This window comes from Erpetoichthys calabaricus, chromosome 10, assembly GCF_900747795.2.
Source record: "Erpetoichthys calabaricus chromosome 10, fErpCal1.3, whole genome shotgun sequence".
Classification (NCBI taxonomy): domain Eukaryota; kingdom Metazoa; phylum Chordata; class Cladistia; order Polypteriformes; family Polypteridae; genus Erpetoichthys; species Erpetoichthys calabaricus.
Window position 1 is genome coordinate 70,673,512 of NC_041403.2, and position 16,062 is coordinate 70,689,573.

Consider the following 16,062-nt stretch of genomic DNA (forward strand, 5'->3'; position numbering starts at 1 on the left):
ACCAGGGCAAGGAAAATCATCTGTGACACAACCATTCCAACAATGACCTCCTTTCAATGCCACGACCAGGTAAATGCTGCCGCTGCCTAAAGTCCAGTTTTTGTCCATCTGCATGTTAAATAAGGAAAGTGTCTAGTGTCTCACATTGTTTTTCAAGCCATTTAGCAATCAGTATTATTAATTAATTATAATAGTATACTAGTAAGTATTATTAATGTTATTAATAGTAGTAGGTATTATCTAATACGTATTTATAATACTATTAATGTTTTTTTTAATTTATATATAAAGTTATGTATTGTTATTGTCCTTCAATATTTGTTTCATGGCACAGTCATAGGAATTGGGCAACTAAGCATTTCACTGCATATTATACTGTATGTATAATATGCATTTTATTTTATTTGATTTGATCAAAGCAGCTACAAAAGAACAGAACCAAGACAGTCTTTTTTTAGTTTTATATGAAAACTTCAAGAAATTAAAACTAGCATATTATTTATTGTATACATTATAATGAAAAAGGAATAAACTTAGGAAATAAAATGAAGAAAAGACCAAGACATGAAGGGAAAGTGGAGCGGGCAACTTGAAATCTAAACAAGCAATGGGTCATTAGCAGTAAAGCAATTAACTAACTGGGGACAAAACTTAAAAGATTTGCAAAATTTGAAGATGAAAAGATGAAAAAACTGAAGCAATAGTTGGACTTGCAATGATGTGGACTTTTTTTTTGTTTTGTAATTTTTAGTTATTTTTAACAGCATTTTCCTTGCCCCTTAAAAATACTGGAGGTAGCATTTTCAAGATTTAATAATAATAATAATAATAATAATAATAATAATACATTTTATTTATATAGCGCCTTTCCCATGCTCAAGGCACTTACAGAATATAATAAAGAACGGCAGGGTATACAGTATATAGCATTGTACAAACCAGATAAATAAATAAAGAAGATTAAGACAGTGAATTGAGAGAAAAAAAAAACAGACAACATAATTGATGGTCTAGCACACACACACAGGTTACATTAGCATCTTGACAGAGAAGTAAACTGAGAGAAGGGTAATAAAGTCAAGTAGAGCTAAAAGCCTTCCTGAACAGATGAGTTTTGAGTTGTTTTTTAAAAGAATTCATGGAGTCAGCTGACCTGATTAATTTCGGTAGGTCATTCCAGAGTCTGGGCGCTATACAGCTGAAGGCCCTGTCACCCATGGAGTGTAGATTAGTGAGGGGCACAACAAGATTGCCAGAATCAGAGGACCTTAGTGGGCGGATAGGCACATAGTGATGGAGAAGATCACTGATGTAGTTTGGTGCGAGGTTATTTAAGGCTTTGTAGATTATTAGTAGGATTTTATATTCGATTCTGTAAGACACAGGGAGTCAGTGAAGACGGAGCAGGATGGGTGTGATGTGCTCGCTGCTGCTGGTTCGAGTAAGGACTCTTGCAGCTGAGTTTTGAATAAGCTGGAGCTGTGATATAAGATTAGAAGGGGCACCTGCCAGTAGGGAATTACAATAATCGATGCGGGATGTGATAAAAGCATGGACAAGTTTCTCAGCATTAGAGAAGGAGAGGAAGGAGTGAACACGGGATATGTTACGGAGGTGAAAGTAAGAAAGTTTCTTAATGTGATTTATGTGGGCGGAATAAGAGAGGGAGGAATCAAAAATGACACCAAGATTTTTTACAGCAGAGGCAGGTCTGATGAGATCACCGCCAAGATAGACTGGGGAGGAGCTCATTTTATTAAGTTGCATTTTAGTCCCAATTTGCAGGAGTTCAGTTTTATTGGAATTTAATTTTAAAGAGTTCTGCTCCATCCAGGTTTTAATTTCACTAAGGCAGGTTGTGAGCTGAGAAAGCTCTGATGAAGTCCCACTTTTAACATTGAAGTAGAGTTGAGTATCATCTGCATAAAAATGATAACCCAGTCCATAGCTACAGATAATATGGCCAAGGGAAAGCATGTAAATACAGAAAAGCAGAGGACCGAGGACAGAACCTTGAGGGACTCCTTGTGTGACTGGCGCTGAGCTGGATCTGCTGTTGCCAAGACTAACAAACTCTTGCCTATCAGTCAGATAGGACTTGAACCACTGGAGGGCAGTGCCAGAGATACCCAGCATGTTCTCCATTCTGCACAGTAAGATGTCATGTCTGACAGTGTCAAATGCTGCACTGAGGTCTAACAGAATTAATTTAGAGGTCAAAGAATTTAATGATCTGGTCTGTTTTTTGATTTAGGATGTTTCTGAAGCTTTAAATTTTTAAATACATCTTTCCGAAGCACCAAATTGTTTTTTGTATCAGCGCCGTCATTGCTTGCTGTTTGTAATGCAGGGTCGCGAGGCTGCTGCTAGGCAAGACATGCGGAAGTGTGTGACATGTGACGGATTACCGTAATGGTATAGATGTCAGCATCATAAACTCCTTTATATGCAATACTAATTTAAAACCTCACCTCCTTGGTGTTAATCCCGAGTGTGGCTTGGACTCGAAATTCTGTGTAATTACAGTTAAACCCGAGTCAGGCTCAAGGTCACGTGTAATGATCCCCTTTACAATCTTAAGCCCAAATAACTCTCAGGACTATATTCTACTGCCATTTAGTGGATAAAATAATATCATGCTGCAAAAAATCAAGAATATTTCAATGTTTACTGCCTCTTTATTGTAACTCTATGATAAATCATCAAATTTCATGAGTGGGGTGTAGCCTTCACCCCAAAACACAATGGCAATCAAAAAGCCATAAAGCCAGCTTTAGAACAAACTATAACTGAACTATTACTAGAATCAAGTGATAGTGATGACAATCTGAATTGGTCATCAGATTTTGACATGGAAAGTGAAAGTGACACATCTTCGGTAGATTCTAACCTGCCAAGTTTCAGTGATGTTCATGTTTCATGTCAGCTTCATATTACTATTGACAGTCCTGCACCTCCTCTTTGCCCATTTATGTGTAACCCCAGTCTAAAGATGGCTGTTGATCATAATTATCTGGACTATTTATGATTTGTCGATGACAGTCTGGTGGAGAAAAAGAAACGGTTTGCTGAGCAGTGTCAGAAAAGTCACAAACTATTTGCTTGTTGTAATCGCTAGCAGTCTGATGCTGCAGACTACAGTGGGTGTTTTTTTAGACTTCTGATAGTGCAGGGCATAGTGGGTAAACCAGTCCAGACATGGTACTGGTCCACAAGCCAATTGTTGTAGAAACTCATTTACGGCAAGGTTAGCAGTGAGTGTCTTAAAGAAATACCCGCATTTCACTAAAAACAATGACTATAATGAAGCTAATCATCCATCACCGAAACTGTACAAACTGCGGAGTGTGTATCAAGTGATCATCAAAAATATGCTGAAGGTGTGACAGAAGTATTGACAAAAGTCTCATGGGTTACAAGGATGTCTGTCGTGGATACAGTGCATCATATCCAAACGGGCTTGATTTGGTATCATATTCTACATGCTGTGAGAAAATTACAAAAAAAATCTTTTGACATCTTCTTGAACAGTGCCATTGTGCATTGGTCACTGTTTCAAAACATATCACGCCTACAGTATCACCTATGTTGAATGTGCATCAGTACAACAATGGACACTAGACAAACTGTTTCTGTTGCACAAAATAACTTTTTTTGTTGTTGAAAAAAATTCAACGCTTTTCGCTTGTTTTTCTGCAGGTAAACATAATACTACGGAGGCTACAAATCAAGCATCATTTTTGGTAAAGGTCTTTGTGGCTACAATTTTCTGTTCTTCCACTTTAATTTACGTATTGCATTTTGGCAGTGGCTATGGGAAATATTCTGGTTTTTAATTGTCTCGTTACATCTGTCGATTTCTGATTTTGTTTCATGGCCATTATTTATCTGAATCCTGGTTTCCACCTTGACTTGTTATTACTATTACATTCTTTCTCCTGATTCCATCCTACATAAAACTGCTGCTACTCTGTTTAATCATAGCTAAAGTGTTGGAGGTAACAAATAAATTTCCCCATTCCAAAAGAATTGTGAAGTACACAAGGTTGATTGCTTCTGAATGTATCCAAAAAGCTTGGATACCGGGCATAACATGCTGCCAACTTAAATACCTGACTTGTGATGACAGCACATGTTGTTGTGACTCCTTTGGTCACATGACAAGCAACAGGCATTTACTGTAGCTATACAAAATAAGTACAAAACGTCACTAGCCTGAATTTAAAAATTGATTCTGTGATAACAATAAAAAGAAATAAACTGGAAAACATAACATTTATGTACAAAATGGTTGGAAATGATTAATAACTGAAGAATGACAGGAATCCTGACATTAGTGTGCACTAATTATTATTATGCTGAAAAATACAATTGGTTTAATTTTATTGTTATTTCTCTTAATGCATCAGGCTCAAAACTTTTTGAACACCCCTCATATATACACAGGATCTATAAAATATATTGTAGTGTCGGCACCAAGCACTGCAAAGGATGGATTCTCCGGTCTTTATGTGTCTCTTTGAGGTGGCTCGCTATCCTTAAAAGGACTTCTTGCCTTCTGCCACACTAGTCTGAAATGCATGTGACTCTGCAGGCTTGCTATTTATATAGGCACCCCTGCCAATGGTGTTGTAATGCCAGCTCATACTGACTCTGAATGAAAAAACTTGTCAGTGCCATCACATAGTCCTCCTGCTGAAGTTGCTGTCCCAACTCCTTGCAACGGCGCACAAAGTTGTTGAAATGGCAGCGTGGCCTTCTCTCTTGCTTCCTTCGTGCAGCTGGTGACGAGGGTTCATCAGCAGAAATTGTGAGCTCCGTGTGGTCAAGTGGTACTGCTGGGATGTTGAGTGTTGTGCTGTCAAGCGGTACAGCAGAGGTGTTCAATGCTGGTCAGTTGTAAGCAGCTGAAACTCTCACTCCACCGCCGCTTCACAATCTGCCTTGTCCTTTGCTTGTGCATTTTTAGCACCGGATATACTTCTCATGGCTCACTTGGGGTCAGTGGAAACTCAATCTGCCACACTTTTCCCCAGCTCCATGAGCCTGTAGCTCGCCGTCCTCGTACCCAGGCTAATGGACCTTAGCAGATTAGAGAAATGGTGATGGGGCTGCAGAGATGGTTGTCTTTCAGCTAGGTCTTCTCTTCCCACTTCTGACACCAATGTAGCATCGGCTCCAAGCGATGCAAAGGATGGATTCTCTGCTCTTCACATGGCTCTTTCAGGTGGCTCACTGTCCTTAAATGGACTTCTCACCTTCTGCTCCACTACTGGAAAAAGCATTCGACTTTGCAGGCTGGCCATTTATAAATGCACCCTTGCCACTGGTGATGTAATGCCAGCTCATATTTGGGTGACTCATCCCTCAGCGCCACCACAATATACGTATTTAATCATATATTTATACACAAGCAATTCCAGTGATGGACTTACCTTACAACAAATGTAGATGAGGGCCAGACTCTAACCTGGAAGCAACAGACTCAAAGCAGGAGTTGACGAATGATGAGAAATGAGTTGACTAGAAGATAGATGTAATGCTATGTATTTTTTAACGAACCCACCAATTTATGTTGGGAAGTAATCAAAATTTCAACAAAGTGTTCTGTTCAGAACTACCTTAGCAAACATTCTGCCATAATTAATTTCTTGTAAATTTAACTGGAACAAATTTCCTCCAGTCCCTGAAGTAGACAATGTATTACAAGTATTGTAAAAAAGGGAACAGTGGTAGAAAACCATCCTTTTTTTGGTCAGAAACTGCTTGATCAAAATTTAGAATAAAAGTTTAAAATCGTAACAGTACACTTGAAAAGATGAATATAAATTCATTTTCCAGCAACACACCGCACCATCAGGGAAAACAAAGAAAAGGAGAGTGCTTCCTGTTGCGCCATGGCACTCATCCCAGGCCCATAGCATCACTGGTTGAAAACTATTTCACTGTAAAGCAGGAAAGGGGGAGTGCAAAACAGAGTAATGGTCTCCAGAGAGTCCAGTCTCAACTCTATCAAAGCCATCTGGATAAAGCCGGAGAAAGGGGGATGTGTAAAAAACAAAGAAAAAGTCAAGAATGTAATTCAGTATGCTTACGGAGAGTGAGTTTCAGTTATTATGCTGTAAAATGCAAAAATTATGAAGCTGGGACAGCCATCATTCAAATATAAAGTTACTATTTCCTTGCATAATAAGGTTCAGAACACTCATATTCTTATAATTCTGTTATTGAAATTTCAGGTCAAACTTAAATGAACCTTAATGAAAACATGATACACTTGTCTCTACACTTGCTGTAGTTCTTAATCAGGATTAGGCAGTGTGATTAATATTGTATTGCAGTGTTTGAGTTCGAACAGCACAAGTTAATTTAGCAGTGTAGCAAATCTGCCTCTGTTGCAGACATTAAAAGAGCAAAGCAAACAGACCTGTGACTTGAAAAGTTCGCTTTCATGTGATGGCTTTTTCATTGTTCATTCTGTTTCTCCCCCTGTATGTGTTTCAGTTTGATTTTGTGATCTTATCGATGAGAAGCCTATATGTAGTAAATGCCCTGTAGACTGTAGTCCCCCTGCCCAAAAAAAAAAAAAAACTCACAGACATGATTAGGACCATAAAGGTAGTATTGAAAATAAAATAAGTTGTAAAATTTATATTTTCTTCAAGATGGTTTGTCCATGCTTATTTGGAACACAGCTTTTTTTTTTGGCTGGAGTTAATGTTTGTTTTTGCAGGTTTGGATGCTCGTTAAATTAAATTGGGGGTAAACTGAGGTAACTTAGGAAAGATTAGAGACTGTTAATCTACACTCAATGTTTTATTTAAGCTGTTAAAGCCTTAGCATTTCAATGTGATCCAAATTAAGATAATGCAGTGTAACATGTGTTACCTATTTGGCAACGGCAAATCCTAATTGCTTCTTACTTAATTAGGATTTTCTCATAAGTAACAGGTAGCGCCAATCATGCCGTGCATTGCCAGCTCTGTTAATTAGTTTAAAAGGACCTAATTGGAAGCAGAAACTTTCCAAGCATAGCTCTCAATTAGCTGTTTTTGCAATCATGTAGTGCAAAGAAATAAAAGTTAGTTTGCTTTGCAGGGAGATGTTTTTTTGGCTCTCCTGTGTAAAGGAAATGCTCTGCAATCATCACCAAAGTAAAAGCTACATTGCAGGCAGCTCAGCTGCCCTTAGCATTTAACTGGCCTGAAGAAAGTGTCTCTACAGGTCACGAACAGGAATGTAATGTTATTTTGGAGACGTAATGAAACTAATTTAACATTTGGAAACAATAAGTGGTGGTCCTTTTCAATATCATACTAAGTCTAGCAGCTGGAGAATCATTTTAATTAGACTACAGCAATTGTGATACAATAAGCCTAATCAAAGATCTGCTTCTTCATATTTTTCGTGCCAGATCATTGCAAACACTAAATAGCAACTTGTATATTTAGGTGCGCTTGTAAAATATGTAATCAGTGAAAAAGTGTAATAATTGAAAAATATGTTTACACCACAGGGTTTTTTTTTTTTTTCTAATAGCGTAATATACTGTATCAGTCAAACTCGGTGAGCATTATCTGGGCTATTCCAAAGGGTAAGCAGGACCAGGATGGGATTGGTGAGGTGTGTGCTGGGAAAAATGGGGTGAGGTGTAGTCTCAGGACATGGGATTCTTGTGTATAGTGGTGGTGGTACAACCTAGCGGTAAGCTGAGAAAATAGCTACCAAACCAACTTGCACAGTTGTTGCTAATACTGTTGGTACCTTCAGACTTAGCATTCCTGCTGTTGAGCTCGTCACACATGTCTTTTTCTTCTTCATTCCTGGGATTTACAACAAAACCTCCAAAAGACCCTTAAGTGTCATATTTGTGTCCTCCCTCTTCCACTTCCCTTTTGTTATCTCAAACCCACTGTAACAATTTATTCCCATCTCTTCTTGTACTCGTCACTTTTTAACTGGCTAGCTTTTATTTTCAAGGTAGTATCATTATGTGGCATTCTACAGTAACTTCTAGTCTGCAATTGATGATGTTGTTGATGCGTGATGGACTTGTCTCCAGTTCTGTATAATGTTTCTGCTCTCCCACTAATTTTAGATTTAATCATGAGTAAAAATAAGTTTTGTGGGTACATTATTAAAATGCATAACCATATATATGTATTTAAATTTTTATGCGTGTATGAATTACAGAATGTGGAGGGGGGGTTGGCCAATGCAGTGTGGAGCCTTGAGTGACCACTTACTTCACCCAGCCATTTTTGGAAGGCTCTGGGCATCATAAATAATCTCTTCATACTTAAAGTGGCAGAAAAAAGTTAGCTCACTTACCATTAATGAGCTAACTAATTAATGAAGGTATTATTTTGTGAAAACACTTAAAAGGCTGAGGAACCCTCAAGGGATCATACAAGGAGAGGGACTGCCACACTAGAAATTGAAGAGAACCTCTAAACAATGTTAGTGCTAATAGTGCACTGGAATAAAAGTAGATATTATGGTGGACTAGACAAATGTATGCAGTGATAAATGCTGCTAAGACTCAAGAGAAGTCAGACCTCTATCTGTCTTGCAACACTGAGCGGTGGCTTAGTGTCTGTAAGTGTAGTCCCTCATTATAGTCTGGGTCCTGAGCCCAAAATGGGCTTAGAGCATAGCCCTAAAGTAACCTCCAGGAGAAGTTTGAAGGACACCTCCTACTAAGAGCAAACTGGCCCTAGAGTTGGGATCTAGGAGGAGTGAAGGCTCAGTTGTAGGGAGGGAAATGGGCAGAGAAAGGAGCGAGAGTTCAATTCATTACAGTTTATTTTTGTACAGTGCTCTTCACTGAGTACAGATTTAGACTGCCGTTAGACGTTTGCAGGTAAAACATAAATTACACCATATTTAATTAGGTAAAACACAAATTAAACAAAACAATTCCAAACTAATTAACCTAAATGAATCCTAACAATATATATCAGTAAGTCAGTCGTTTTCTAACCCACTTAAGTCCTAAACAGGGTCGCAGGGGTCTGCTGGAGCCTATCCCAGCTAGCATTGGGCACAAGGCAGAAACAAACCCTGGATAGTACACCAGTCCATTGCAGGGCAAACACACACACACACACCACAACCACACACTAGGACCAGTTTTCGGAAATGCCAGTCCATCTACTCTGCATGTCTTTGGACTGTGGGAGGAAACCAGAGCACATGGAGGAAGCCCATGCAGACTCGGGGAGAACAGAAAAACTCCATGCTGGGTAGACCCAGAACATATAAACCCAGATCTCCTTACTGCGAGGCACCGTGCTGCCCAACAATATATGTCCACTATTATTATCATTGAGATATGGTTGGGAATTCCTGTTCTTTCCCAGTATTTGTACCATTCAGATGTGTATAAGGATGGGTATAAAATGGACAAATGCTGTTGAGTTTTTAAGAAAAATTTGGCTTAAAACAAAAATATAAATACCTGAAAATGGTATTTGACTCACGAATGGATATTCCATTCCTTGTTAAAGGCATTTATGACATTATGGAAGATAATTCTACAAAGCATTCTAAAGCAGTTCATTTGATTGATGTAGCCATTTTTTAAATCATACATCTAATTGTCAAAGATTTATGTATTAAGACTCTTGTTTAATCTGTCACATCAAGATCCCTTACATAAATATCTATTTTTATTTATTTTGGTGTGCATGCATTCAAAGTGTTGTATGCTGTTTGCTTCTCACGGTTTTTTTTTTTTTTACATTATTTTATTATTATTTTCCACTTATTATGTCTTTAAATTGTAATTCCATCAGAAAAGGGAACCACTGATGACTGAAATGCAGCACAAAACACAAATTTCAATTACGCCAATCATTGAATCTGTAACTTTCTTCCTAAATCTGTTCACTGTTATTTGCTACTTGGAGGCTCATTGCTATGCGGCCATAGGTAGGTTACAAATTGGCTGCATTGCTCTATCATGATACTGTATATTCATATCTATGTGTTTAAATTTATGAACGCGCTAGCAGATACTTCACTAAGTCACATAAAGAGAATTGCAGATCATATATGGGCAGGATCTGCAGACTTCAAATCCAAGTATATGAGCAGAGCCCCTGTTTGTTCATTTATCTTTTCATATATATCATGATCTGCCAACCATATTACTATTGGCCTTCAAGACTAAAAATACATTGTAGATCTCTTAGGATTGCAACCTAATAAATTTGTCATTCAGATAAGAAACCCATTCATTTGCTGAACCTGTGTTTTCCATTTCCATGTTGTCTATTCTATCAATTTTGAAAATAAAGCAGTACTATATAAACACCACTTACTATATAAATATCTTATAAATCAAAAACTAAAACATTGCCTTTCCATCAAGGCTATGGAAGTAGGCTTTGACCTTTTATATAATGTATTACCCATCTCTAATAATACCAACCTGGCCCAAAAACATTCCAATTCCAGTAAGTCTAAACATTTTTCTATTGAATTGACACACAACTTAGGTGTTAACTTTGGCACTAACATGTCTTTGAAAACACATTTTACAACAACATTTATTTATATAGCACATTTTCATACACATAATGTAGCTCAAAGTTGAAGAAAGAGAAAAAAAAGACAAAATAAGAATTAAAATAAGAGAACACTAATTAACATAGAATAAAAGTAAGGTCCGATGGCCAGGGAGGACAGAAAAAACAAAAAAAAAACTCCAGATGGCTGGAGAAAAAATAAAATCTGCAGGGGTTCCAGGCCACGAGACCACCCAGCCCCTTCTAGGCATTCTACCTAACATAAATGATCTCAATCTGTCCTCGTTGCATTCAGAGTTATCATGGAAGGACTTGATGATGACGGTCACATGGACTTCTGGTCTTCAATCCATCAATGGAGGGACATCACGGTTTTTTACAGTTTCATCTATCTGGAAAAAAGGATAATGAGAAATTAATCCATTTGTTTATTTTTAGTAGGACTGACTACTGCAGTGCTTGTTTCATAGGCTGTTAAAATAGTTCTTATGCAGCTTTCAGTTACCTCAAAATGCTACTGCAAGAAATATCACCCAAACCAGGACGTATGACCACATAACTTCACTCCCGGAGTCGTTAAACTCACTTCCGGTTAATGTTAGGGCTGAGTTCAAAATCCAGAATGTGTACGGATTCCAGGTATCTAGTGGGAGGGCGAGCTTTTAGCTGCAGAGCCCCAAAGCTGTGGAATGATTTGCCTGCATGTGTAAGAGATGCTTCTTTAGTCTCAGCTTTTAAATGCAGACTGAAGCCTCACTACTTTAGTGTAGCATATACCCTGACTAGTGCTGTGACAAAAACCAAAAGCATCTGGGACGAAAGAATATTAATGCTTGTTTAGCCTCCATTCTACTGAAAGCAACAATACACCAATACCAACAGGAGGAAAAAAAAAAGAACCAATTGGAGAGGCTTCAACATCGATTAATTATCCTCTGTTGAAACAGCAGTCTTTGCAACGAAAAAGAGATTTTGCAGGTTTTCCCCCAGGCTAGATGGACTGCTCTGTTTCTAAAATTTGAAAATGGAAAATGTGAAATATGATTCCTAAATTCATACAATACTTGTTTTAAATTGTTTAATGTGTTTGACAATTAAATAATTAGGCAGATAATTCATTAACTGTACTTTTTTAACTACTAGGTTTTCACTATCTTGCACAGCCCTCTGATTTATTTCACATATCCTGAATTTGTAGCAGTATCAACTGTAAGATACTGTACTGTACTGTAAGAGTATCAACTTAATATAATATTTATAATAATCACAATAATAATATGAAGAAGAAGGTGTACTCAGCCTAGTATTCTTGCAGTTATTATATCCAAACACACTACAGGAATCTTCTTGACATTTACATATGTATAATCACTTTCACCAATGGTGTTTTGTGAACAATATCAAATATAATTTACTTATGGCCACTAATTAAAAAATGTATTTAAGGTTGAAGGTCATGTGTCACCTTTAAGAAAGAAATTGACTGTAACGAGTAGTGAAGTGACGTCAGCACCCTGTACTGAATAGATGTGACTACTGCATCTTGCGATACAGGTCTGTTATTTTAGATCGATAATTTCTTTTTTTTTTTGCTGAGGCTAAGATGGGCAGTGCAAGATTGCATGATTGACTACATGGTGCTGACCTGTTATAATATTAATGTATACATTATTTACATTGAATTTGTCTCAGATTATTTTGGAAATGATAAGACATAAACTGCCAAGACAAGCCAGTTGAAACGTGTGCAAACACATGTTAATTCTTTTTGTATACGAAGTAATAGAAATATGATGTTGAACAACTGTTAAATGTACAATTTCTCAATAAACAAAGATGATGAATACTGATTTGTAGAGTTTGTTATGCACACTGTAGGCAGACACAGGTTTTTTTTCTGTGCATAAGTGAAAAATGAAGACCTTTATCAGAATACCTGCTAAAGTGTATCCAATTGATTCCTTGCTTGTCATTACACATTACTGGTCATACACTGCTAGTCATTTGTTCAGGGTGGAAATAAATACTCGTGCCACTCATAATGCCATGCTAAATGGAGAACATATACAGCTGTTTGCAGATTAAAAACAAAAATACTCTTAAAAAGCAAAACAGCTGTTCAGTAATAACTCCCCGTTTTACTCTGACTTTTACCCAAATAAAAGCCTCCTGGGCAAAGTCAAAGTAATTGTGACCTCAAACAATTAAAGCATATCAGATAACAATTCTGCCCTGAATCTGCAGTGGATAAAATCCAATTAATTTAAAAATGAACAACTAAATGGCAGAGAAAGAGCAAAAATATTTAGCGAAGTAATCATTCTGAAATTATTACCCAAGTTGTTTTTTTTTATTGGTGTGTATTAGCAACATATGAACTATTGAGAACAGACATGATTATACCAATATATAAGCACTGAAACTCCACCCTGGAGCCCACAGTAAAAAATCCTACACCATTTATGACCATTCTTTTATGATGACCAGAAAAGCTATTCAAAACATCGGACAAAGAAACAAAGTAAGAATGCACCATTAATGTCTTTCCATGCTACAGCCCATTGACTAATGGCCATGCAATTAAGAAACACTGATATATGTCATTCATCATCATTAGGCATTTTTAATCCACTGCTGAATGAAGGCTTCCACTTGTTTTGATCCTTAGTTGCATTGTGCCAGGTTGTTCTAGAAAGATTTTAATCTCATGCTCTCATCTCTTTTTTTTTTTCTTCAGCTAACATTTTTTACTGCATGCTTAGTCTACAGACATTTGTAAAATCTGAAAACAGCAAGTCTCTTTCTGTCAGTCACTCTTAGTTTTACATCTGTGGAACAGTCATGTTTAAATTATATGTTTATATATAAATTATATGATAATATATACAATAATTCTGTTTATATATATATATATATTGTGATAGCCATGTGGTGGCCTTCTGTACCCAGATATACACTAAAGAAACCTGAAATAAAAATAAGGCACCTTTGTTAACAAATTAAATTAAAAGTGTACAAAAGTGGGAGAAAACACAGTTCAAATTGACACCTTTTTTAAACTACATGCATAAAAATATATAAAAAAAAATAATTTGTGTTGATAGATGGAATGTATCATATGCAGGACCTCTCCTTGTGTAACAACACCCCCTTCCCCCCCCCCCCCCCCCCATATAGACATACCATATGTATGCAGAGACAGAGTTGTCTTCTAAAGGCTATATGTACTCACTCTGATACTTTATAAGTACTCCTACCCTCTCTCTTTCAGAATTACTTTCTTCTTCTATAATACGCTACCATAGCTGTTTGTTTGTCTGTCCAGGATTTTAAATCACTGGTAGCTCGCAAAACGTTTCACCTATTGACCTGAAATTTGGTACACATATACTACGTGATGTCTACTACCTGCTTTCGGGGTGATGATTTTTATTACTCTTTTTGTTTTTATTTTATTTTATTGTAGAATCAACTCGCGGCTGTGCGTTGCATACGTACGTGCATCGTTCTCATCCCTACCACCTTCGCCGTCACTTCCCCTACCTCTTCATATCTTAAATCGTTCCTGAGGCAGATTGAAGACTTCAGTGCCAGCTTAAGTGAAAAATTAAGAAAAAGTACTAAGTAATTGCAACACAAAAACTAACTTAATCAGTTTTAACGCAAAAAGATGACGACGAAAGAAGAGAAAAGAAGCAGTGGGCCGCTACGGTGGAGAAAAGAAGAACTGCTCAGGAAGCAGCAAGCGCATCAACCTCTGAGCAAATGAATGCTAAACGTACAGAGAAAGAGGATGAAAACCAGGAATGCTCAAGTCAAATATATTCACTGCACGTGCAGTACGCCGTTACTGGTATTTAATAATAGGTGAAAACGGATCTTCTGCAATGGATTTAGAAAGTATTCAGACCCCTTCACTTTCTACACACTTAATTGTGTTGTAGGTTTAATTTTAAATAGATAAATTTGCACATTTTGCACCTCAATCTATACTCAATAACCCATAATGACAAAGTCAAAGCATGTTTTCACAAAGGTTTGCAAATATATTAGAATGCCAATCTGAAATCCCTAATTTATATAAGCATTGAGACCCTTTGCTGTGGTACTTCATATTGAGGTCAGGCACATCCTGTTTGCTTTAATTATCCTTGAGCTGTGTCTAGAACGTGACTGAAGTCAACCTGTGTCAAAGGGAACTAACTGGGTATCATTTAGAAAGGCACACACCTGTGTGTACGATATAAAGTCCCACAATTCACACTGCATGTCAGGACAAAAACCATGCCATGACGTGAAGCACAGATCAGAGCTAGGGTATAAAACCATTTGTAAAACATTGAGTGTTCCCAGGAGCACAGTGGCTTCCATAGTTCTCAAATGAAAGAGTCCTTCTTGGAGTCCTTGGAGTTGTCTATTGGCCAAACTTACTAAGAAGGTCCTTGGCCAAGGAGGTAACCAAGAACACAATGGTTACTCTAACAGAGTTTCAGAAGTCCTCTGTTGAGATGGAAGAACTTGTCATAAGGACAACCATCTCAGCTGCACTCTATCAATCAGATGGAAGTCACTTTTGGGTAAAAAGTATAAGACAGCCCGCTTGTAGTTTGCCAAACACCATTTAAATCACTCTGAGAGCAAAATAAAAAAAGATTCTCTGATCTGATGAGACAAAATTTTAGCTCTTTGGGCAGAAATTCAAGCACTCTGTTTGGTGAAGACCAGGCACTGCTCATCACCTGCCTAGTACCATCCCTGAGCCCATGAGCTTGAGTCATGGTAATGGCAGCATCATGCTATAGAGGTGCTTCTCAGCAGCAGGGACAAGGAGACTGGTCAGAATTGAGGGAAAGATGAATGTAGCTAAATTTAGAGAGGTTCTTGAAGGCAACCTGCTCTGTAGCACACACAGCCTCAAACTGGAGGTGACAGTTCACCTTTCAGCACAACGATGATCCAAGGAATACTGCCAAGACAATGCTGGAGTAGCTTTGGGACAAGTCTCTGATTGTCTTTGAATGGCGCAGACTTAGACTTAAACCCCACAGAACAAAGACCTGAAGATGGCCGTTTAAAGGTGCTTCCCATCCAATCCAATGGAATTTGAGAGGATCTACCTTGCTGCCAAAGGTGCTTCTACAAAGTACTGAATTTAGAGTCTCAATACTTAAATGAATTTCAGTTTTTGATTTTTGATAAATTAGTAAACCTTTATGAAAACATGTTTACACTTCATTATAATTGTTTTTTTAATGTTGATTGATGTGCAAAAATGACAAACATATCCATTTAAAATTAAATCTGCAACACAAAAAAGTATACAGAAAGTGAAGGGGTCTGAATATTTTCTGAATCCACTCTGTTATAATGGATTTGAACTTTTGTTGGCTCGTTCTAGTTTATCTATTTTGTTATTAAAATTATTTGTTTATTGTTATTAAATTTAACATTGTTTTTGTGATGTGTTCTTGATGCCGTTTTGTGTTTTGCTATTTCTTATGGGCACTGCCATTTTGGATCATTTTTTTGT